Below are 22,468 nucleotides of genomic sequence, written 5' to 3' on the forward strand. Positions count from 1 at the left end.
GCTTCCCCGGTGGCGCAGTGGTTGAGAGTCAGCCTGCTGATGCAGGGGACACGGGTTCGTGCCCCGGTCCGGGAGGATCCCACATGCCGCAGAGGGGCTGGGCCCGTGAGCCACGGCCGCTGAGCGTGTCCGGAGCCTGTGCTCCGCAACAGGAGAGGCCACAACAGTGAGAGGTCCTCGCACCGCAAAAAAAAACAAACAAACAAAAGAAAACATGGGAAAGAAAAAATCCTTTTGATTTTTTTCACTCCTACTGCCCACTATAAAAATAGCTGCCTTTTAAAACTTGGGAACAATGAAATTCCCAAGGATAGTTAAGGACTAGCTCAAAAGAGCACCTGGGCAATTGCTTCAGTGTAAGAAATTCTAGTGTGGATTTCCAGAAAGACTTTCTTGCAGAGTTTGGGAATCACAGCAGCCACAGTTTGTAGATGTGGTGTCGTAGTAATAGAAACACGTGCCGATTATTTACTGTGTGTCAGCCACTGTGGCATTACCTAATTTAACCCTCAGAGTCATCCACTGAGGGGAGGATGCCTTTACAGAATGAGGAAACTGAGATCTAGCAAAGAGACACAACATGTCTGAATTTAAACAGCTTCTCAGAGGCAACAGCAACATGTGAACAAACTTTGTTTAATTGTAGATCCTGAGCTTCTAAGCATTATTCTACACTCCCCTTGGGAATAGATGGTGTTAATTAACACCTATGTTGTCCTTCAGGGTTTACAAATGTTAATACCCTCCGTCTTATTTAATCCTCATAAAAATGTGGGAAGGTGTCATGGAGGGAACTATTAAACTCCATGGAAGGGATGAAAACACGGAAGCCCTGTAAAGTTAAGGAACTGGTCTCAGATTTTACAGGTGGAAAGTACAGAAACAGAACTTCTGAGTCGTAGCACATTGCATTTTCCCTCACATCATAATGACAGACCCTAGCTAACCAAGAAGGGGATCGTGGAAATGTATGACCAAGCTTCAGTCCAAGGCATTGCTTAGTGGGCTAAAGGTCAATCCCACTTGCCCCTGGGGAAGACAGGAAAGGTTGGGGAAGAGCCCAGAGGTCATGGCAGTGATGTAATATGCACTCAGTGCGTGTTCCTCTCACTACCAAATCCCAGGTTATTCCTCTAAATACGAGGGGGAAATGAGAGCGGAAATCATGGAAGATGGCTATTCTTCCTGATAACCAGCAAGCCTCTCTCCTTCTTTGTCCTTTTATTTTTCTGTCTGTAAATGGACCAGAGGATCTTTAAGCTCTGACGTCTGCTGATTCCACTGGCCCCGGGCAGTCAGCTTCGAGTGGGAGTTAGGAATACTCTGCTTTCCCCTATGTTCCAGGGTCGTGGCTGCCATTCCCATTGGTTCCCCAACTCCAAGTGCCACTCCCTCCCTCTGGCTGTCTGTGCTGAATGCGCTCTCATCACGCTTTTCGGCAAAATGTGCCTTGTGGTCTGATGAGCCCACATCACACGTTAAAGTACACTTCAAAACCAGAATATAAATAATCATATTATTTTAACCTTTAACCGACAATGATTTTTATACAAAGAGAAAAGTCCCTTTTCTATAAGCAAATTTTACAGATGCTGGACATCTCACCCCCAAAAACAAAACAAACAAAACATATATATACATTAAAAAAAAAGAAAAGAAGGGATTATGTGACACAGTTCTTGAATTATTCAAATGCTGGTTTAATTGGAAAGTTTTCATTGATTTTTAATGGAATGTAAAATTATTTTGCAATTACTCCATTGCTGCTTTAAAATATGTGGAGTCTTACTTTTTTCCCCATATGTCCCTATTTATTGGCCATCAAAACTCTGTATTATACATTTGTAAACACACAGAGATTTTGACGTGCATACTATTACAAAATGATAAGCTATAAATGCATAAGCACTAATGAAAAGCTCTAAGGGCAAGAGTTGATTATTAACCTTTTCTCTTCTTTGACCTTAGGCAAGACTTTTAATATCTCTGGTCCTCTGTCTCCATGTCTGTAAACTGGAAATAATAAGCTCCACCTTGCCTCCTTAACTACATCACAGAATTTGTATAAAGATTAAAAGAAATCATTTATATTAAAAAATTTGGAAAACTATATGGCGTTGCACCTGTGAGGCATTTTTACTGTGATGATACTCATTTCTCTTTTTTAACCTCCTCCTCAAGTGCTACTCCATACAATGTGAATCTGCTATCATATTACAGATGTTGCTCTCTTTAGCTGTTTTTATAGCCTAGGAATATATGACCATTTAGCTTGATGATCATATAAATCTTTTCATTATTTATTTTCTTAGTTACCTGTAATTTGTTACTGTTATGTCATTGCTTCAAAACTTGGGCATGCCAGGTGCCAAGTCTTATTAAGAAGATGCAAGGTATAATATTGTATTTATTTGTTAATGATTAAAATAGTCATGTTTCTTTTCATTCATTTTTCTATTGTTTTATGATGCTTTTGTTTTTCAATTGGAAATATCACATTCGATATTTTAATCTGAATATTTGTTCAAGCTATCTGATACTGCAACACCCAGAACCTAATAGTAAAGTTGTTGCTACGTCAAAGAAATTTTTTTTCTCTTTTTGTAAGGATTAAAAGAGTCAGAAATCACTGTGGGACACTTTAGATGTCTGCCTGTCACAGCCATCTTAAATCTACTGAATTAGCAATTACACATACATATACACGCACAAAAGGCAACAAAATTTAAATTGTTTTACTTATACAGTGGTGGCAGCTGTAAGATTTGGGGAAAAGTCTTCATTTCTCTGAGCCTCAGTTTCTTATCATTAAAATGAGGTTAGTAATACTCCCTTTATATGTCTTATAGGTAGTTGTGGGGAACAGTTATAACAGTGGTTATGAGTGAAATTGATAAATGGTAGAAAGTGACCAGAACAGAGAGAATGTGTTTCTCGCATTTGTTGGCCCTGATGATGTTTGCAGGTACAGCTAAGCCAGGGACCAGGGTCAACATTCACAGTCCATGAATCATCACTCAAATCCCCAGGCATAAAGTGAAAGGCAAGTCTAAGCTATCGTTTGATTTGTTGTGGTCTTATGCCCTTTAAAGCCACGCCTACCTACATAAGAACCAAGAACTTATGAGAAATTCATTTGAAACCTTTGTTCTATTGGGTACAGCAAAGTGGGGCCCAACCCTTTCATGATGAACCCAGGTTGATTTAGTTAACGGCTTGCATCTGGTTTCCAAACTTGCCCTTACATAACCCCGGTGAGTCCTAACTCAGCCTCAAACATTAATGAAGACAGAAACCTCGCACATCAGGGCAAAAAACCCTTGTTCTTACAAACCTCCAATCAGCACAGTTTGAGCGTCCAAAGCTACACAAAAGATACTAGTGTTTCAGGGGTTTAACGAGCCAGTGGAGTCATCCAGATCTCACCCTGAGCTCATTACCATAACCCAGTTTAAGAGCACAGAGACCACAAAATTGCTGTGTGTGCCGAAGCGGGTAATGCAGTAATCCTCAGCTCCTGGATTATCGTAGGGCCAGGGAAATGTTAAGAAGCACAAGGCCTCGGGTAGCCTCTAGGGGAACTACTGGAATGTTGTTTATCTTCAGACCGCAACAACTGGTCCAGTATTTCACAACAGGAGGGTCTGTCCTGGGGCTCAGACGTTGAAGGCTTAGAGAAACAAGGCCTGAAATAACCCCCCCTTCTCTTCTACCTTCTATCTCCCCACCCTCTGGGACCCCTCTCCCACCCAACAGTTCAGATGAAAAAAAAAAAAAAAAAAGGCACAGCCAGGGCTGAGACCTTGAAATAGATACAGCTTTCTGAGCAACTTGCAGTTAATTTAATACTCTGGCTCTCTGGCTGGGAAGGGACACAGCCTGATCCAACAGGATTTTAGGTGACAGGGGAACTAGAAACTATGCCTTTTTTTTTATAGTCTTAACCCCTTAGTTTATAAAACTCAACCTTCCTTCTACAGCATCTGTGTTTTCAGAAGTTCAGATATATTCTCTTAGATCTCTTATATGACAGAAAGGAGAAACTGATCATGATTCAAATTCCAAAATGATAGTCAATGCCTGGTAACTTCATCTTAGCTCCATGTGATTTGGGAAATTCATTTTTCAAATTCATAATAAGTATCTCTGTGATCTTGGACGAATCAGTTAACCTCTCTGAGACAGTGCGTGAACATTCCGAGGGCAGATGACAAGAGTTTATATTCAGGCCCATGAAATGGAGAGGTTGCATGAGCTTTGCTAGTTTAGGATCCAGGGATCTCTGAATCTCTCTGACAGCTTAGAACTCAGAAAAAATTTCGGTGGTTTTATTATTTAAAGAAATGGGAGCAGATTGTTGTTGAGAAAGGAATCTTTATACACCAGACCATGAGGAGGTTCCTGAGCTCTTTGGGAGTTACAGTAGCGACCCATTGGTCTCTAATATTTATGATCGAGTCTCATCACTTCAACTGCTTTTGCACAAACTACTTCAACTCGGCTCTTCTTTCCTGTGATGGAGAGAAGGAAGAAAGCTGGATTCAAGATAAATCTTCTTCTGGACAAGCCAAGATGGAGAAGCACTAGACCTCAAGACAGATGACTAAATGATAATTGTTTAAGAAAAATGTAACTACTTCATATCCAACTCCTTCTTGGTTACATTTAACCCTTAGCAGTCTGGCAGGTCAAAGTGTACCTACTTCTGGTATACCTACCACGTCCAGTCTTAGGCATAAAAGATGAACCATACTCACATTGTGCACCCAAGAAAGGTACAGAGAGAATACACAGGTAAAAAAAATCAACTCTCGCATCAGGCAAAGTGAAGAACAGAGCAAGCAACAAGTTATGGCTATGGAATGCAGAGAAAACACAATTAACTCTGGCTGTGGATGTCAAGAAGGCCGCCGTGAAATCAGTACCACTTGACCTGAATCTCAGAGAATATGGGGGAGAGCTCATTTCAAGCTGAAGTCAAAGCAGCAGCAAAAGCAAAAAAAGTGTGAAACTATGAGTGACACATAAGGAAAGCAGTGAGCGATTAGGGAGGCCATAATGGGTTGTTGACTACACCCTCCCATCCTTCCAGAAGGACTCCCACTTTCAAACTGCTCTTTATGGCACCTATGAGGTGGAAAAATTCTTTTCCAGAGCAGCATAGTGAGGAAGTTAAAAACACAGGCCCGGGGGTCCAACTGTCTTGTTCTAAAGCTAGCTCTGTCACTTACCATTGTGCTACTCTGATCTGGTTGGATGACCTCTCTGGACATCAGGTTCTTCTTCTATAACATGGGAATAATAACATTACCTGCTGTGAGATTTAAATATAAAAGTGATGTAAAATTCTTGGCACAGTGCCTGGCACATAGTGAGGATTCAGTGTTACTGTTTTTGTTGTTACTTGCCTATTTTACTTCTCTTATTAAATAGGTATACTTAAAAACCAAAGAATGATCCATTCCTATTCTTGGCCCAGAATTTAGACTAATGTTTTGCACAAAAAAGAGGACTTCTATAAACGCTTAAATAAATGAATGAATGAATGAACTCATGTATAATAAGTGAAAGATCAAATTTGAGATCTAGACTTTCCTATCACCAGGATCTGACTTTGGCTCATGTCATTGAGCTATATACACTATCTTAAACTTTACTGTTTTATAGATGCTAGTAGATATTCTGGATGTGGTAATGTGCACTTGGGTGGACAGCTGGAGAGATGCCAAGACATAGGTAGGGAATTCCTTGGACCCAGTGCTCTGCCATTGCCTGGTCTTTCTCTCTGAAAGATATTTACTTGGTTTGTGACTAAATGCCATCAACTGTAAGATAAAAATAATTACAGTGACCACTTAGTAGGGCAAAATCATTAGATGACTCAAAAAAAACACAATCTCTCTGAAAAGGCATTTGGCTAAAACCTAGCCAGATAACGAGGTGTCCCAGGATGTCAGAGAGAATTGCAAGAACAATACCATTTTAAACAAGCCACTTTAACAAACTCCTCGGGTACTTTCTTACATTCTGAACAAATTCAGAATTAAGGATGAAAAAGTAAAACCAAAGTTAGCAGCTATGGGGTAATAAAAACTTTCCAATGTTAAAAAGAATACGCATATCAATACATAGAATATACAGATATCTAGTTCTTTTGGATGGGGAATTGGGTGCATTTTAAAAAAATGCATTCCTTCCTAAATTACCCTCAGGTCAGCTAAAAAAGTTTAGCACTAGGGAGGAGTAAAAGGTAAGGATGCAACAACAAAACAACAACAAAAACCACTGTGGAATGGCTGGAGATTCTAGAGGAATAAATGTAGAGAATTTAAAAAATATGCTTCATACCCATGGCCTTGCAGACTTGTGTGAATATTGGTATTTCTGTACAATAGATCCTAAAGAGTAGACTTGCTAAATAAAAAAAAAGGATGGAAATTTTAAAACTAATAGGGGCTGTCAAATTCTCCTTTCAGACTATTGTAGCAAGTCATACCTTGTGCCTGGGGGCCCTGTCTTTGACATCCTGGCCAACAGAGTCTACTGAAAAAAAGAATAAGCTGAAAATTGGAGACAATCCATCAATCCATGAACAGTTAATGGATCAACAATTTTGGTGTAACCCTGTGGCAGACAACTACTGCACAATAAAAAGGGAAAAAAAGTCACTGATGTACACAGCATCATGATAAACTCAAAAGAATATACTAAATGAAAGAAGTCATACAAAAATAAAACATAAGATTCCATTTGTTTGAAATCCTAGAAAAAACAAAACTATTCACAGTGACAGGAACCCAAGGCTGGAAGGGAGAGTGGATTGTCTACGAAGTGGCAAGAGGAAACATTTTAGGTGGATGGAAATATTCTATATCTGACTGGGGTGGTGGTAACATGGGTGAATATACTGGTTAAAATGCTAAGTATATCTCAATAAATTCCATTAAAATTTAAAAGGATAAGACAAAAAGAGGGAGGGTGTGATCCCCAGGATTCAAATGTGGTTCCGATTGTATCTGACCCTGGATTCTAGTGTTTTTTTCTCTGTCACAACATCTTCTTTTAGAATATTTTATTTTCACTTTATGCTCCTCTAAAAGTTGAAATCTCAATGGCCAGGGAACTCTTAGACTCTTCCAGGGCTGCCAAGCAAGTAAATTCACTTGGTCTGTCGTCTTTTACATCCAGTGTAAATTTCAAGGAGTCACGTTCTGTATGTATACAAGCACTTGCTTCCCTGAGACATCCATACCATCCCTGGGCTACTGGAAGGCATTAGGGTGCCTTCTTGCCTCACTATCGTGTGCTTAGCTTGGCTTTGAGTCTCACTGAGCCCTTTCCCACCACGGAAAGCTTTGCACTTATCTCTTCTTACGATCTTTTGATTATATTCTCTTATGGTCCAAGGATTTTCCCCACAAAATTGAAATGACAGAAAATATAAACAGATTTCTAGATACACATGTTCCTACAAAACATTTTCACATGTCTTATCTCATTGGTTCTTCAGCAATCCTGTAAAATAGGAACATCTCCCATCACTTTCAGGATGTAATTCCAACTCTTTGCGTTAGCTCACAAAGTCCTTTAGCATCTGGTTCCCTCTCACCTGGCTTCCCTCATCTCTAACCAGCAATCCCCTACATCCATCCACCTTTTCCTCCAGCCAGCCTGAGACACTAAGGCTTCCTATCCTTCCACGCCCCTAGACATTAATACATGTTACTCTTTCTGCCAATCACAATCTTCCATCTTTGCCTTCTTGCCTAAAACCTAATTACCTCTAAAAGTTGGCCTGTGTCAACCCTCTGAAGTCCACCACTAACTGCTCCCAGGACTCTGTTGTAACGCAAAGCAGAGCATTCTTATCGTTGGTTTCCTGGATTTCCACTCCCACTGTGAGCTCCTGAAGGCCAGGACATTGCCTACTTTATCTTCTAGCCCCACAGTGACTAACATGACTGACACATAAGAAGTACTAAAAAAGCATTTGCTGAATGAATGGATGTGATGTGAAATTTCTGGACAAAAAGATGACTGTCCAATGTCTAAAGTCTGAATTACAGACTCAAAGGAGGAGACAAGATCCTGATTCTGAGCTCTACCCTGAGTTCTACACATGCCTTAGTGGCATGACTGTAGTCTTTTTGTTTGTCAGAAAAGTCTGAGGCCAACTTAAGGACACACTGTAATTTCGCTGTGTCGATCTCAGCTGAAACCAAGATATTTTGGCACGAGACAGTAATCACTTAACTGCCTTGCACCTAAGAACGCTAATATTTTGGCCTTTCCAGACAGGCTCGGGAATGTGATTAGGAGCCATTTGAAAAATGACACCCCACAGTAAAATGGAGCTTTGTGGCCTCTTCCTCAATCCCAGCTTCTGATCCTTTAAAGCCACCTTTAGAAACAATTATTTTCCTCTTCTTGTGTATGTTTTTTTAAAAAATGAGAATAACAACTCTCTTCTCAAACTACTCTTAGCTGTCAAATTATCCAGTATTTATTTAGGCAATATTCAAGTCTCCGTATTTAGCATAAACCTGAAATCTTCCTATCCAACCAACTAATGAAAGTCTATGCTAGAAGATGTGGCCAGTCATTATACTTTGCCAAAGGCATACAAGCAGAAAATGACTTGGTGAGTTAGGTCCTCATTTTTGGTCTTCCCCGTATCCTGCTGAGCCTTTGAGATCAATTTGTCTCTGTCGATGTTTTCACAGGGCCATCATTAGCTAATAGAATCTCAGGTTTGGACTGGAACTTGTTGTTTGATCCTTTCTGTACAGTTCTCTGCCAAATGGCTCTGGAATTTCCGTTTGAAAACTCCCTCTAGAAAGAACTCACTAACTCCTAGGAACAGTTCATCCCATCTTTGAACAACACTGGCTACTTCACCTTGTGAAATCATTTTTCCTGGAGCTTCCATAACTTTAGTCCTACTCTAACCCTTAGAGCACAAGTATAATGCCTCCTCCATGCCAGCCCTTCAGATGTATGAAAATGATAAAGATAATTCCATTAAATCTTCTGCAAGTGACTCCCTCATAGGAAGTGGCTTGAGTCATGCTCCCTAAAGATTCCTGTCACTCGAAGGTCTGGTCCCTAAATCTAGGACCTGCCACCCACATATGTTCTGATGAAACACATAGAGCAGGACCATTGACTACCTCCGTCATCGCTTTACACGATCCCCACAGCTCTTTCCTTCATCTTATATTTTCCATTCTGCTTTCAAATTTCCCTTTCAGTTTATTCTTTCATGAAGCTCGTACACTCATTATATTGTCCTTCCTTTACCCGTGTTATTAAAAAGTGTAGCACATATGGTATTTCCAATACAGAAAACACAGATACACAAAGAAAACTGTAATACAGTACATTTGTATATAATCTTTATATATAGATATATATAAAGATATAAATCTTTATATATAGATATCTTATATAATTGAAATCCCAGTTCTGTCTGGTGGCAAAAGTTGCTAGTTTGTTATTTGACTTTGCTTTTTCCTGACCATGAGATTTTTCCTGACCATGAGATTTTTCCAGATCCACAGGCTGCTATCTCTGAACGCTCCAAGTTGATGCCTGGAGCATTTCCCATACCTTCCATGCCACTCTGAGGCTGCAGACCCTTCTGAGGTACGTCTTTGTTCTTTTTTGCCCAGACGTGATGCACCACCAATCCTTGTTCAGCGCCGCTCCTCTGTGTTAGACAAAGTATCCTAGAACCTGCTAGAATCCAGACAGGAAGTAAGCTCCTGATCAGCTATTAATCTCAGATCACCTCACCTGGGGAAAGGGTAGTACTTAACCACTCACCTCCCAGTTCTTTCAAGTGAACCACTGAGTAGGGGGGAGTCACTTTCTCAGGAACTTTCCTCAGCTTCTCACTAGTTTGTTCATCTCTCTTCCCCATCTCCAGATTTTTATCTAGCCACCATCGATATGAAAACCATTCTAGGCTTCCTTCTAGGCCAAAACCAATCCATGCCAGAACCTTCATTATGAATTTCTAAAAGAGCAAGACTCTGAAAAGTTCTACCGCATTTTCTCTGAACGTTTTCATTTCTGTCATGGGCTTTGAAAAGCCTAATTTGAAGCTAAAAAATCAAGCCTTTCCCCCTATCTTGTTTCTGTACTTCTGCAGTAACAATTCACCTTGACAGCGTGAGGCTAAAGAGAATAGCCCCAGGGTCCAAGAAATTGGAAGGAGGTAAAAATATCAATTAATATCTAAAAATCTTATTCAGCTTTCCAGAAAACAGAACGTTTGGGATTCCTTGCCAGGAAGGAAGGGTTAAAAAGCACTTATAATCCAGAATTCCCATATCCCCAACCTTTCAATCATCCAGGAGCTCCTGCTGCAGGGTCTTAAGAGACAGGCTCAGATTGACCCTGCAGGGTATCTTATTCCTCCTACTTGATTAATCTCCTATCCAAGTGAAATCACAGAATGTATCCCTATCTGATTTATCTCCTGTCCAGTTAAAATGAATGTAAGTCACAAGAATTCCTTTTGGCCCTTAGAATCTCAGGTAGCTATTAGAGTCCCAGTGCAGAATCATGTCAGCAAATTGACAGGAGGCCATCCTAGGGACGGCCTATGAGGGGATATAGGCAGGCCCAGGATGCGGAGGAAGAGGGTGGCTGAGTCTGCTCAGAAGGCATCCGTATGTTGGTCTGCTAACCTGGAAAGTGGTGACATCTTCCTGGGTGAAAAAAGAGGGCACTATGAAAAAATGATCACCAGAATGGAGGGCTATTCCACCTCTACTCACGTGCAAGCCAAGGCAGATCTCCACCGTCAGAGTACCTTTAAAAAGTTTTTTAATTGAAGTTGATACATCATTCTTAGTCAGTTCCTTATGGGTCAGTCAACTATTCAAATTATGCAGTGTTTTCTAGGTCCTAGTCTCAAAACCAGGTAAGCGCGGGAGTGTGTTGCCACACAGGAAACATCAGGGAAGTCCCAGGACCAGAGTCAGGCTAAGGTGAATGGTCAGAATGGGAAAGACAATATTATGGCTCCAATGAGGGGGAGCAATGAAGAAACTGGCGAAAAAGAAAAACCTAAGTGGCAAGAGGCTTGGAGAAGGAAGAATTAATCCGGGGTGTCATTTTTATTGCATTTCTAGCACATCTTTCCTTTGCATCCCAATTCTACCATAATCCACTGTGAGCTCAGGTAATGCAAACTCATTTTCATATCAGCAAAAGGGATTAAGAAGGTAAATCTTCAGAGGGAGAAAATAACCATGATGTATTTTAAAGCTGAATGCAGTATAAATGATTTTGTATCCGCTCTTTTGTATTATTCATGCCTCAGCTCCCTGTCACGGCCATGAATAAATGAAATTTAACAAATGTTGTTTGGTCCACAGTGGCCCAGAATCACCCTAGAAGCTGAAGATCAGCTGCAACCCCATTCCAGGAGCTCTTAGAGTATGAATGTGTAGGCCTTGGAGATAATCAAAATCAAAATTAAAAGACTTCCTCAGTCTTTTCAAGCTCCCTTTGATAAAAAAAAAAAAAAAAATCACGCGCCCACATTTAATTGCATTTGAAATTCAAGATAAATTAAGTATTGTGACAAGAAGGCAAATCAGATCAATGGAACAAAGTGTGCTGCTGTGTATTCATGGCACACGTCTCCCTTGAACTTTTACAGACCCTCCTTGGCGAACTAAGATATAGGTCAGTGATTGGTAAACTATGACCTGCAGCTTGCTTTTATATGGCCCATGAGTTAAGAATGGTTTTTACATTTTTAAATGGTGGTGAAAAAAAATCAAAAGAAGAATAATACTTCATGACATGTAAAAATTATATGAAATTCAAATTTCAGTGTCCATAGATGAAGCGTCACTGGAGCCCAGCCACACTCACCCTTATTGGCCGTGGCTTGCTTTTGTGCTATGGCAGCAGAGCAGAGCGTGTGCAAAAAAGATCATGTGGCCCCCAAGTCCTGAAATATCCACTATCTGGCCCTTTACAGAAAAAAAACAAAATTGTCTAGCCTTTGTAAACCAATGCTTTCTTTTAAAGATGAGAAAATTAAGGGCTTCCCTGGTGGCGAAGTGGTTGAGAGTCCGCCTGCCGATGCAGGGGACACGGGTTCGTGCCTCAGTCCGGGAAGATCCCACATGCCGCGCAGCGGCTGGGCCCATGAGCCATGGCCGCTGAGCCTGCGCATCCGGAGCCTGTGCTCCGCAACGGGAGAGGCCACAACAGTGAGAGGCCCGTGTACCGCAAAAAAAAAAAAAAAAAAAAAAAAGATGAGAAAATTAAAACCGAAGGAGAAGAAAGTTCTCAAGGTCGCCCGCCTGGTATTCGGCAGAGACATCTCCAGAATCAACTCATCTAAACTCCATGTGGGATCCTTTCTCATACCAAGTGGCCTGGGGTAGAGGTGAGGGGGGCTGTCCCCAGGATTACAGACAGCAAGCCCGTGACTGAACAGGCTGTAGGAACCAGAGCCATGGTTTCAAGAGCTCAGGAACATACGTGAATAATGTGTTTCCTAAGGAGAAGAGAAGAAAAAACAAGGCAAAACAACACTGAAACTAATTATGAAGGTGTGCAGCAAACTCATTTTGGCCCAGCACATGCTGTACTGTGAGATCTGGCCATCTAACCCGGTCTGAACTGAATGCCGCATGCCTTTCGGTCCCAGTACCCATCCGCTGCTTGTACTTACTCTTACTTTGCTGCTTCCATTTAAGAACCCTCAGAAACAGCGATGTGAAATGCTTCATGTAAGGGAAGGCACTGGGAATAAACAGAAAAGAGAATCTGGGAGTGAGGGAGAGAGTTGAGCTTGGTTTTCTGCTGGAGGCTACATTTTAATTTTTTTCCGACTGGCACGCGTCTTCTTTGTTTTGAATAATGGAGATAATTACACATTCAAGGGATCACACTCTAAACCACCCAAATGATTAAGAAATCTTATTGCAGGCAATCATGAGAAAATGTAAGGGAGGATTACCCAGAGAGACAATGCAAATCATACATCTTCAAGTGCCTCGCTTAGCACAGAGACCTAATCACCATTCTCCTCTCTTTCCCATGGCTGAATTGTTTATATTCCAGGCCTCTCTCAGGGCACAGCAATGTTCTTTCCTAAACCCTGCTCATGTGTAGTCAAAGGTTCAGATGGGTCCCTCTTGGGAAACTGCTACCTCGGTGATTTTGATTCTGACCTGTAAGCTCCCATTTACCAGCAACTGGGAATAGAACAAAAGCTTGCATTATGTTCGGGCTGCAAGATTCTTTATCTAGGGAGAAAGGAATCCTGTGTATCATTTGCTCAATTCAACAAATATTTATTGGGCAGCAACCACAAAGCAGACATTACTCTAAAAGCTGGGATAAAACAGTGGAAAAAATATAATCCCTGACCTTATGGGTCTATATCTAGTCAAGCCAGATAGATAGACAAGGAAATAGGAAAATCAAACGTGTGTCATGAAGGATATGAAAAAAGTAAGTCCAGATTGTTCAGGCGTTGCCTGGGTGGAGCAAATCAATTCGAAGAGTACATGGAATTAACAAGGAAAAGAGCTTAGAGGGAGCATCTGTCAGGTGGAGGGGACAAATGTGAAGCCCTGCAGATGAGAGAGGTCATGGATTGTTGACAAAACTAGGGTGGGACTGATCAAACCTTGGGAAGGGGAACAGCAGACACGTGGATAAGGAGGGAAGATGACCAAGGATGGGGCTGGGAATGTCAGCTGATGCCAACCAAGAAGGGTCTTGTGAGCCTTATCCTGAGGATATGGAAGGCAGGCATTTTGGAAGGCAATGCAGAGTCTCAAAAGTGTTTTAATGACAGTGGGGGATCGGATCAGATTTATCTTCTTACCATACCTCGCTGTCCAGGGATTACATATCTGACTCACTATGCCCTCAGTTGTATGGTGTAACAATAAGAAGAAGAAGAAGAAGAGCTAATACAGATTGTGTTAATATGTGCCTGGGATTGTGTTAAGCACTTTACCTGAATTATATGATTTACTCCTTACAACAGTCCTATGAAATAGATATTACTATTATCTGTAACTGACAAATGAGGAAACTGAGGCACAGAGGTTGAGTAGCATGCCCAAGAGTGTACAGTTCTTAAGGTGAGGAGCTGGAATTGAAAGCCAATGCAGTCTACCTCCAAAGCTCAGACTAAACATGGGCCTGTGAGTGAAAAAATCAAATACAACTTCCAGCTCTGATTCTCAGTGTGATCGTGGGCTTTCACTCTCTGGTTTCCTTGTCTTTAAATAAGAAGAATGAGCTACATAACTTTCAATCCTCTTTCTCTTGTCTAATATCAAGATATTGTATTTCTCTTAGATGTCAGCAGAAAAGCAATAGTTCAGGGTAGTCATTTGACTCTTAACTGTTCTTAAGGCAAGAAATAGTTACAAGAAATCAACCCCTGTAGAAGATTTATGATCTCTCTCGGGGATAATCCCAAATCTTTCTTCCTCTCCCCTCACTCTCTCAGTCTTCTTTCCCAAGGTTTGTGATGGAAATCCAGTGACAGAGTGATTTCCATAAACACGTGTTGATTGTCAGAGGATCAGAAAATACAATATCACTGGAACTTCCCCCCCACACGTCACTGTCATCAGGTTTTGTCTTCTTTGTGGTCCATCGACAGTGACAATAATCCAGGCTCTGTTTTCTCTCTGTCAATTACACTTCAAGCTGGTCAGGGTGAGACTTATCATTAAAGAAAAATCAACAGCTCTGAAAAAGCAGGTGTTAAAAGTTAACAAAAGGATTGAATATTCATAATGGTTAAATTGTGTTTGTTGGATTTGGCATGGCCAACAGGTACCTTTTCCTGAATTTGCACCACCATCCATAATATAGAATGGAAGTCGTGACTGGCAAAAAAAAAAAAAAAAAACGGTTAGAGAAAGGTAGAGGACCATCCTATTTTAGTGTCTTCAGGATGCCAGGGGACTATCCATGCTCGGTTGGCTTTTGATACTGGAAGCATAACTCAGTGGCCTCAGCTTCCGAATTCTTAGACTTTGTGGAACCACAGGTCTAAAATCTTGGCAAGCCTGAGTCATGGCTTCAGTCTCTGTCTCCTTCGAAAAAAATCTGCAGAGCAAGTGATTTATGGTATTTCTTCTTCTAGAAGAGCTCTCCAACCCCTGGCCACTGAATGGACTTTGAAATATGCCCACAGGGATCCTTTATCCACAGACCATCTCTGAGTGCTTATTATTCACTTTACTAGTGTAGAAGCTCTTTAATCATTGTCTCTGCATTTGCTTTAATCTAGAAACTGTCAATTTATTAGCTCATAATGTGCCTGAAGCTTTTCACCATCTTTCTGGAGAAAGACTTGTATAAATCCAGGAGATGACTCTAAAGAAGTCAGATTGATATGAGATAAGGATATGAAGAGACAAAATAATATAGCAATTAGAGTACAGAACTAAAGTTTATTTATGAAAAAAAGCATTCTATATTTTGTTTCAAGAAGAGTAAAATCATTTTTAACTCCACCCAGTGATAACTGATGAGTGAGTAAAAGAATTATTTATTATAAACATGAAATTATCCATCACAAAGGATTTTCAGCACCAAAGTCTTAGGAAGTTACCCAGAGTGCACACTGGAGGGATACTCCTGAAAATAAAAGTGGTTAAGAAATCAAAGACCATGAGCTACAAATATATATATATATATACATATAATATATATGTATATATATATATACACATATAATATATATATGTATATATATATATATATTTCTGAGGTTGAAAAACCTCAAATGTGTGTGTATATACATATGTGTATGTGTGTATGTGTGTTTTCATGGAGAATAATCAGAGCATCAAGAAAGATAATGTTCGGGACACAAAGATAAGTAAGGAGCCCAGCACAGCACAAGAGCAAAGCAGCATAGAGTAGCACATGCTATAGAGAAAATAGCAAAAAGAGTCTAGAGAGAAGGGACTGAAAGAATGACTCCACCTTGAAATAAAACTGTGGAATACTTGGCTCCCAGATGACCTAAAGACTGATCACAGCTAGCCTAATAGCTATGATCACTATGAACTCTACCTATGACATTCCTGATCTGTTGCTGTTTGTCTTCCATCTTTCTCCCAGAGTGGTTTTATTATCAAGTAAAATATTTGCTTCTTTCTTTTTCCTTACAGAAGAGACCTTTACAATTACCTAGTCCAATTCATTCACTTTACAAATGAGGAAACCAGGACCCCGAGAGGTTAAAGTGAATTGCTCCGTCACCTAGATGGAGAGTACCATAGACAGGACTAGAATCCTGAATCTTCTAATTCCCAAACCACACTTCATTGCAAGAGCCCATTCTTCCTCTGAAATAATTACCACTTTCCTCTTCATCATAGTGGTAATTTCTGCAAAGGCAGAGAAATACTGTGGGTGATTCTCAAATATCAGGTGTTTAAATTAGCATTTGGGAACAATATATCTACATAGAATTACTGGAAGTTGAAAGGAAGATAAAATCATCACCTTTACTTTTAAGAGGGTCCCAACACAATCTTCCAGCATACTTGCTTAAAATTGGTTCTTCCTTCCCTATCAATTAGCCATCTTGTTTTTATTTTCTTACCAGAGATAGAATTTAATGATTCAAAGGATCTTGGAGATCACCTAGACTTACTTTCTTATCTTATAAATGAGAAAGCTGAGGTTCAAAAAGGATGCCTTACCAAATCACAAAATATTCGAATTTGAAGAAGCAACAATATTTAGTCAACTTTTTTTTTTCATTTAGAGAAACAGGAGAAGTACTTAACTATTATAACACCTGTATTTCTCACTACCTATAATTAATAATTCTCCATATTTTGCTATATTTCTTTCAAATATTTTATATAAGAAATAAAGCTATGCAGATACAGTTGAAATACATTTTTCCCAACCCCTAGTCTTACTGACATCCTTATCAACCCAAGGACAGCCAATATTAGAAATTTGTGAATCCTTGTGATCTACTTTGTATAATTTAACATACACATATAGATATCAACGGACAATGTATATTCCCAGCTAGTGCCAGGGGATTAGGGATATTAAATCAAAACCATTCTGATTTTGATTGTGTGTTATTCTTCCTAGAAATATTTAATAGAAAACTACTGTAAGACAACAAAATTGCAAACAGTTTCAATCTAATAGACCCGTTTAACAGGTCAGAGAGGTTAAGTGACTTGCCCCAAGTGACACAATGTCACCATCCAACTAGAACTCAAGATGTTTTCCCCCTACACCCATCTCCACTTATCTTTTCACTAGAAAACCCCACCTGATTGTCCCTTCCCCCTTAAGTCGTCTGGATGTTTTTCTTCATCATTTTCAGAAAGCCGCATTTCTCTCCCTCACCTCCCTTCAGAAAAGAAACAATTCTGGGGTTGAGAAATCTCATACCAGAAACAATATACTCTTTAACTTCACACTTTGTTCTGAACAGCAGGGCAGCCAGGCAGACACCAGGCTCACACACCATTATGAATCTGTCAGCAATTAGAATTCTAAACCCTATTCGGTTTTTACTTGCTTCAATCAACTTGTCACTGCAGTGAGGATTATCTACTTTCTCAACATAAACATCAACAGAAATGAGTGCAATGGCTTGCGTCCTTGGCGACGGCACCGCCAGGGAGAATGTTAAATAGAACATTCTGCAGACAGGAGGGATCTGGGGCCTTAATGGGCCATAATTAGAGGGGCAGAGCCTACACTAGCCTTTGTGTAAGGCTTCAGAATTCCCCTCCTTAGGATGGGGAGACATCTTGGGACATGCAAGGAGACTGCTGCTGTCTGCTTCTCCCTTCTCTGTTTCCTGAGCTAGAGAAAGAAAGGGAAAAGAAGAAAATGTATCCCTGCAATGTCTTTACTCAAAACCAAAGGACCTTGGGAGTCATGCCATTCAACCCCCTTATTTAAAGGATTAGGAAGCTGAGATCCAGAGAGGGAAGGCTGTGGCCAAGGTCGAACTCATGAGCCCAGTGTCCTGACTCCCAGTGCTGAACCCTGCTCCCTTCAGGGGGAGTAGGAAAGTTCTGAGTCATAAGCCACGTTCTAACCCAAATACCCAATGATGCAAAAGACCAAGCTACACAGTGCCACGATATGAGGACAGGGCAAGCCCACGGTGCCAGGGTCACCGAGAGAAGAGATTCACTCCACCTCAAATCCATTGTGAAGACAGAGAGTGTGTAAGTACACAAGTAGCAATTAATTTGATTCCTTTCAACAAGTTATTTTTTTAAGGATTATCTAAGGAACTTAGAGTTAGGTGGGTCAAGACAAAGAAAGTTTGGTATCTTCTACTACTAAAAAGAGCTAAATTATGTAACTAACTTATTTAATCTTCATAATGACTTTACGAGGCTAGTACTATTATTTTAGTCTTTATGTCTTTATGTTACAGATGAAGAAACTGAAGTATGGAGGGTTGGGTACCTTGTTCATGTTTATGCATATGGTAACGGCAAAACTAAGATTGGAACCTAGATGGACTGGGTCCAGAGGCCCCACTCTGGACCACAAGAGTAGGGTGACAAACCATCCTGATTTCCTGGGACTGTCCCCATTTTAGCAATCAAAGTCCCATATCCCAGGAAACCCCTCAGTCCTGGACAAACTGGGACAGTTGATCACCCTATGCATAACTATACTGACTCTGTGGTTTGTCAGCGATTCAACCCAAGCCTCAAAAAATGGTCCAGTTAGTCTGGCTGCCATATCCGTCTTCAAGCCTTGGGAGGCTGAACTCACAGCGAAGAATTTAAATACTCATAGGTGCCAAGTACTCTTCTGAGCAGTTTGGAGGCTTTATGTTATTTAAATTCTCACAAGCACCCTAGAGGAGGTATATGGGTAAGAAAACAAAGGATCCGAGAGGATTGGATCAGTTGCCTAAGATCTTAGTGTTAGCAAGTAGAAAGCGAAGATCTGAACCGAGGCAAGGAGGAAGATCTTGGGACTTCTTTAGAGAGAAATAGCTAAAATGAGGGCGTCTCAAAATCTGAAAGTCCTACCTACTTGGTGTTTTTTTCTGGATGTGGGAATTCACACCTAGGAAATTTGATATAACTCTTTGAGAATTCCCTCTTTCTGAGTAGAGTTTTGTGCTCCCTCCTCCTTCTGACTCAGCCATGGGATATAGCATCAGCTGACCACACGTTGGCAACAACACCCTCAACGCCCTCCCCATCTCCACGCTGTGCCCACACTACTTCTCCCTCTTTGATGATCACCCCCTGCCATTGTGTGCATGTAAAACTCTTACCCATCCTTTAAGACCTGGTCACATACTACCGTCCCCAAAAGCCTTCCTTGGACTTAGTCTCAATTAATCTTTCTCTCTTCTTCTTTCCCTTAGCCATCTTAAACCTTTTAAAAATAGGTGTCCCAATCTGCCTTATTCTACAGTCACAGTGTGCAAGGGTGGGAGAGGGCCATGCCTGGCTCTCTTGCTGTGTTAGGGACTCCACCTCAGCATTATCTTATTTCCTCTCTCAGTAGTTCACAGGACAAGAGACAGCACCTGCACACAGCCCGTAGTTTGATAGCTTCTTGAATGAATATATGTATACATCAGTGTGTTTAGTTATGAACTATGATGTTTGTATGTGGAGATTTGGATAAGGAAAACGATATCTAGGATGTTTGTGTATGTCAGGGGATAATTTCTTTGGTACTTCTAGGCTCGGTTTTACTCCCAAACTAAAGGATTAAGGCAATTGGCTCAATGTTTGTAGTAGGTACCTAAGTCTATAAAACGTACCTAAAGTATCTTTGCAAAATTATTTAGAGTTAAGAATAACGATTATTAAATGGTCTAATAGAAATAAATACAGGGTAAGGAGTTAGTTTCCACTTTCTCGGTAATGACCCAAACTCACTGCATAAACTTTGGTCCTCTTTTTGCCCAAACTGTAGGATGATGGTGGTAGAATTACATGATTTCTAGGATCTCTTCCAACTCTACATGCCTATAATCCAATAATTCTAATAATTAGAGCAAGTCTTCCCCCACAGGGACATTCTGTTTCCTACTGTAGCCTTGGCATTCAGAACATTCTGGGTGAGTAGTAAGAATCAATAACAAAGTCAAGGACCAGTCAAAGCCACTGAGGGAGAAAAGGGTGTTCTGTTTGAAGAAAGGAAGCCAGAGATTCTGGAGGGACATGATGTGTGAAATGCAGGCTTGGGGTTAATGAGTTTGAGGCGTGAAAACCCAAGCTTCAGGCCGCATTCTCTGGCAGTGTTGAGCAGGGCATGTCTCCATGCCCTCTGTGGCCGAGTTCTATTTTAGAACGTACTCGAGCTTGAATCCTCTTAACACAGCTGTGACTGTCTGTTAAATTTTAGGCATGGTTCTCCATTCAAGCAAGTGGCTCTCGGTCTAACATTGACAGAGCTGCGGAAAAGCAGCTAGAGGAGGACAGACCTGGAAACTGTCAGAGAATTGATTGGTAGCGAAAGAGGTGTATTTATTGAGATTGAGATGTAGTCAGCGTAGCCCAACGGACCAGGGTAGAGAGAAGATTGTTCTATGAAGGTCAGAAGCAAATGGGATGGGGAAGTCTCGCTGGACAGCCCCACCCACCAAGAAATGTTTCATTCAGCATTTGAGAGCCCCTTAAGCCTCCTTAGCCATTAACGTTCCTTTCTAGCTAAGACACACCTCTTGAGACCTTAACCCATGGAAAAAATGAGAGCACAGTTGAGTCGTTTCACCATGCTCCCACCCTTCTCCCTTCTGGAATCCCTTCCAGGGCCCAAAGTGCCGAGCTGTCAAGTCCTGCCCTGAATGCTTTGGTTAAGTGGATGCCCAACCCAACTGAGGAAGCTGTGTCAGGGCTGGGTTAAGCCCTCCAGCTGCTGGAAAGAGCAGAAGTGGTCACCATGGAAACAAGCCCCTCATCAATCTTGTAGTGACTCACAAGATCACTGGGATGCACAGGGGACTAGAGTCCCTGGAAAGACAACACCTTTTTCCTTGAGAAGAGATGACTGCATTCTTGAAAACCAAGGCAGCTGCTTCTAAAACGGAGTGAAAATAGCCAGGGTTGCTTCTGCCTCCTGAATTTAGGCCTAGAAGATATGTGCCCTGAGACTGTGAAGGCAGAAAGGTCCCCATTTGTGTGGATTTTGCTACTGCAGCCAGTTCTATTTGACACAATTCAATGTCAGAGGGAGAAGAGAACTGGGTGTTACCTAGTCAAACTCTTATTTTTTAAAGGAATGACTGAGGGGCCAGGGGGTGAATAACTTGTCCAAGGTCCATATTATGAATCAGTGGGAAAGCCAGGACTAGAATCAAGACTTTGCACTCCAAATCTGTCACTCCTTCCACAATCCTAGGGTCAGAGTGGATTTTTTGTGAAGCTAATAAAGATTAAATTTCAAAATACCTCCCTTAATGGGTCCATTCTGAGGCTGTGAGAGGGGCCCTAGCAATATACGCCCATGGCCATTTTTCTTTCCTTTTATTCCTTCATTTTCCAAAGTAAATTTTATTTAACTGAAATTGGTTTAAAGTGCTGTTCCTTTCCATTTTGTCTCCCCCCTTATCACTCATCCCCTCCAGTTGGGTGTCAGAATGACCATAGGCATTTGTGAGATATGGTTAAAGGGACGTTGAGGTAGATTAGCATTGAGCTGTGGTTAAGCAGGTAGGATAAAATTAAATGGTTCCCACTCACTTTCACAAAGAGTTAAGTTATCCGTTATCTTGATTGAAGACTGGCCTCTACTTCCGTAACCAACTAGCAACAAGATTCAAAGAAAGGGCAAGACCAAAGTTCAGCTCCTATGAAGATACAAATGGTCCCTCAAGCGTCTGGCACAGGAAACATGAGGGTAGTGGAGAAGAACAACGGTTAAAATATGTAGAGCCAGGAGGTAGCCCGTGAAAATTCTTCCAAATCTCATATCCCATATGTGGAAGAAACTTGATGAATATTTTGCACTATCAACAATGAATTGTAAAGCTGAATGAAACTTTTCAAAACTATTAATAATAATTTTATGAAAATATACTTCAATAAACTGAAGAAAAAATGAATGAACAATTCTCCTTATGGAAAATGCTTTTTTTTCCTGTGTAAAAAGCACAATTTATTGCTTTTAGTATATCCACAGAGTTGTGCATCCATAGCCATCAATGATTTTAGAATATTTTCTTCATCCCAGAAAGAAACCTGGTACCCTTTAGCTGTCACTCCCACCCTCCCCACCACCCAGCCCTGGGCAGCCACTGATCTACTTTCTGTCTCTGTGGATTTACCTCTTCTGAACATTCATGCACATGGAATCATACAACATGTGGTCTTTTATGACTGGCTCCTCCCACTCAGCATCATGTTTTCAAGGTTCATCCATGGTGTAATTTGCAGCAGTGTTTCATCCCTTTTTATGGCTAAATAATACTCCATGGTGTGGA

The 22,468-nt window shown here is 40.9% G+C and overlaps 1 protein-coding gene across 1 annotated transcript in view; it reads right to left on the reverse strand.

Moving 5' to 3' along the window:
• The window catches only part of TPRG1 (tumor protein p63 regulated 1), a 148,311-nt gene continuing 125,843 nt past the window's right edge, over positions 1–22,468 (reverse strand). The window contains exon 5 of the mRNA XM_022569690.2: positions 1–22,468. This exon is cut by the window's right edge and continues 15,616 nt beyond it. The gene's annotated coding sequence lies outside the window, so the exon portion shown is untranslated.

The sequence above is a fragment of the Delphinapterus leucas genome, chromosome 4 (genome assembly GCF_059928025.1).
Source record: "Delphinapterus leucas isolate spDelLeu-1000000601 "Yukka" chromosome 4, BTC_Dleu_Yukka2, whole genome shotgun sequence".
Classification (NCBI taxonomy): Eukaryota; Metazoa; Chordata; class Mammalia; order Artiodactyla; family Monodontidae; genus Delphinapterus; species Delphinapterus leucas.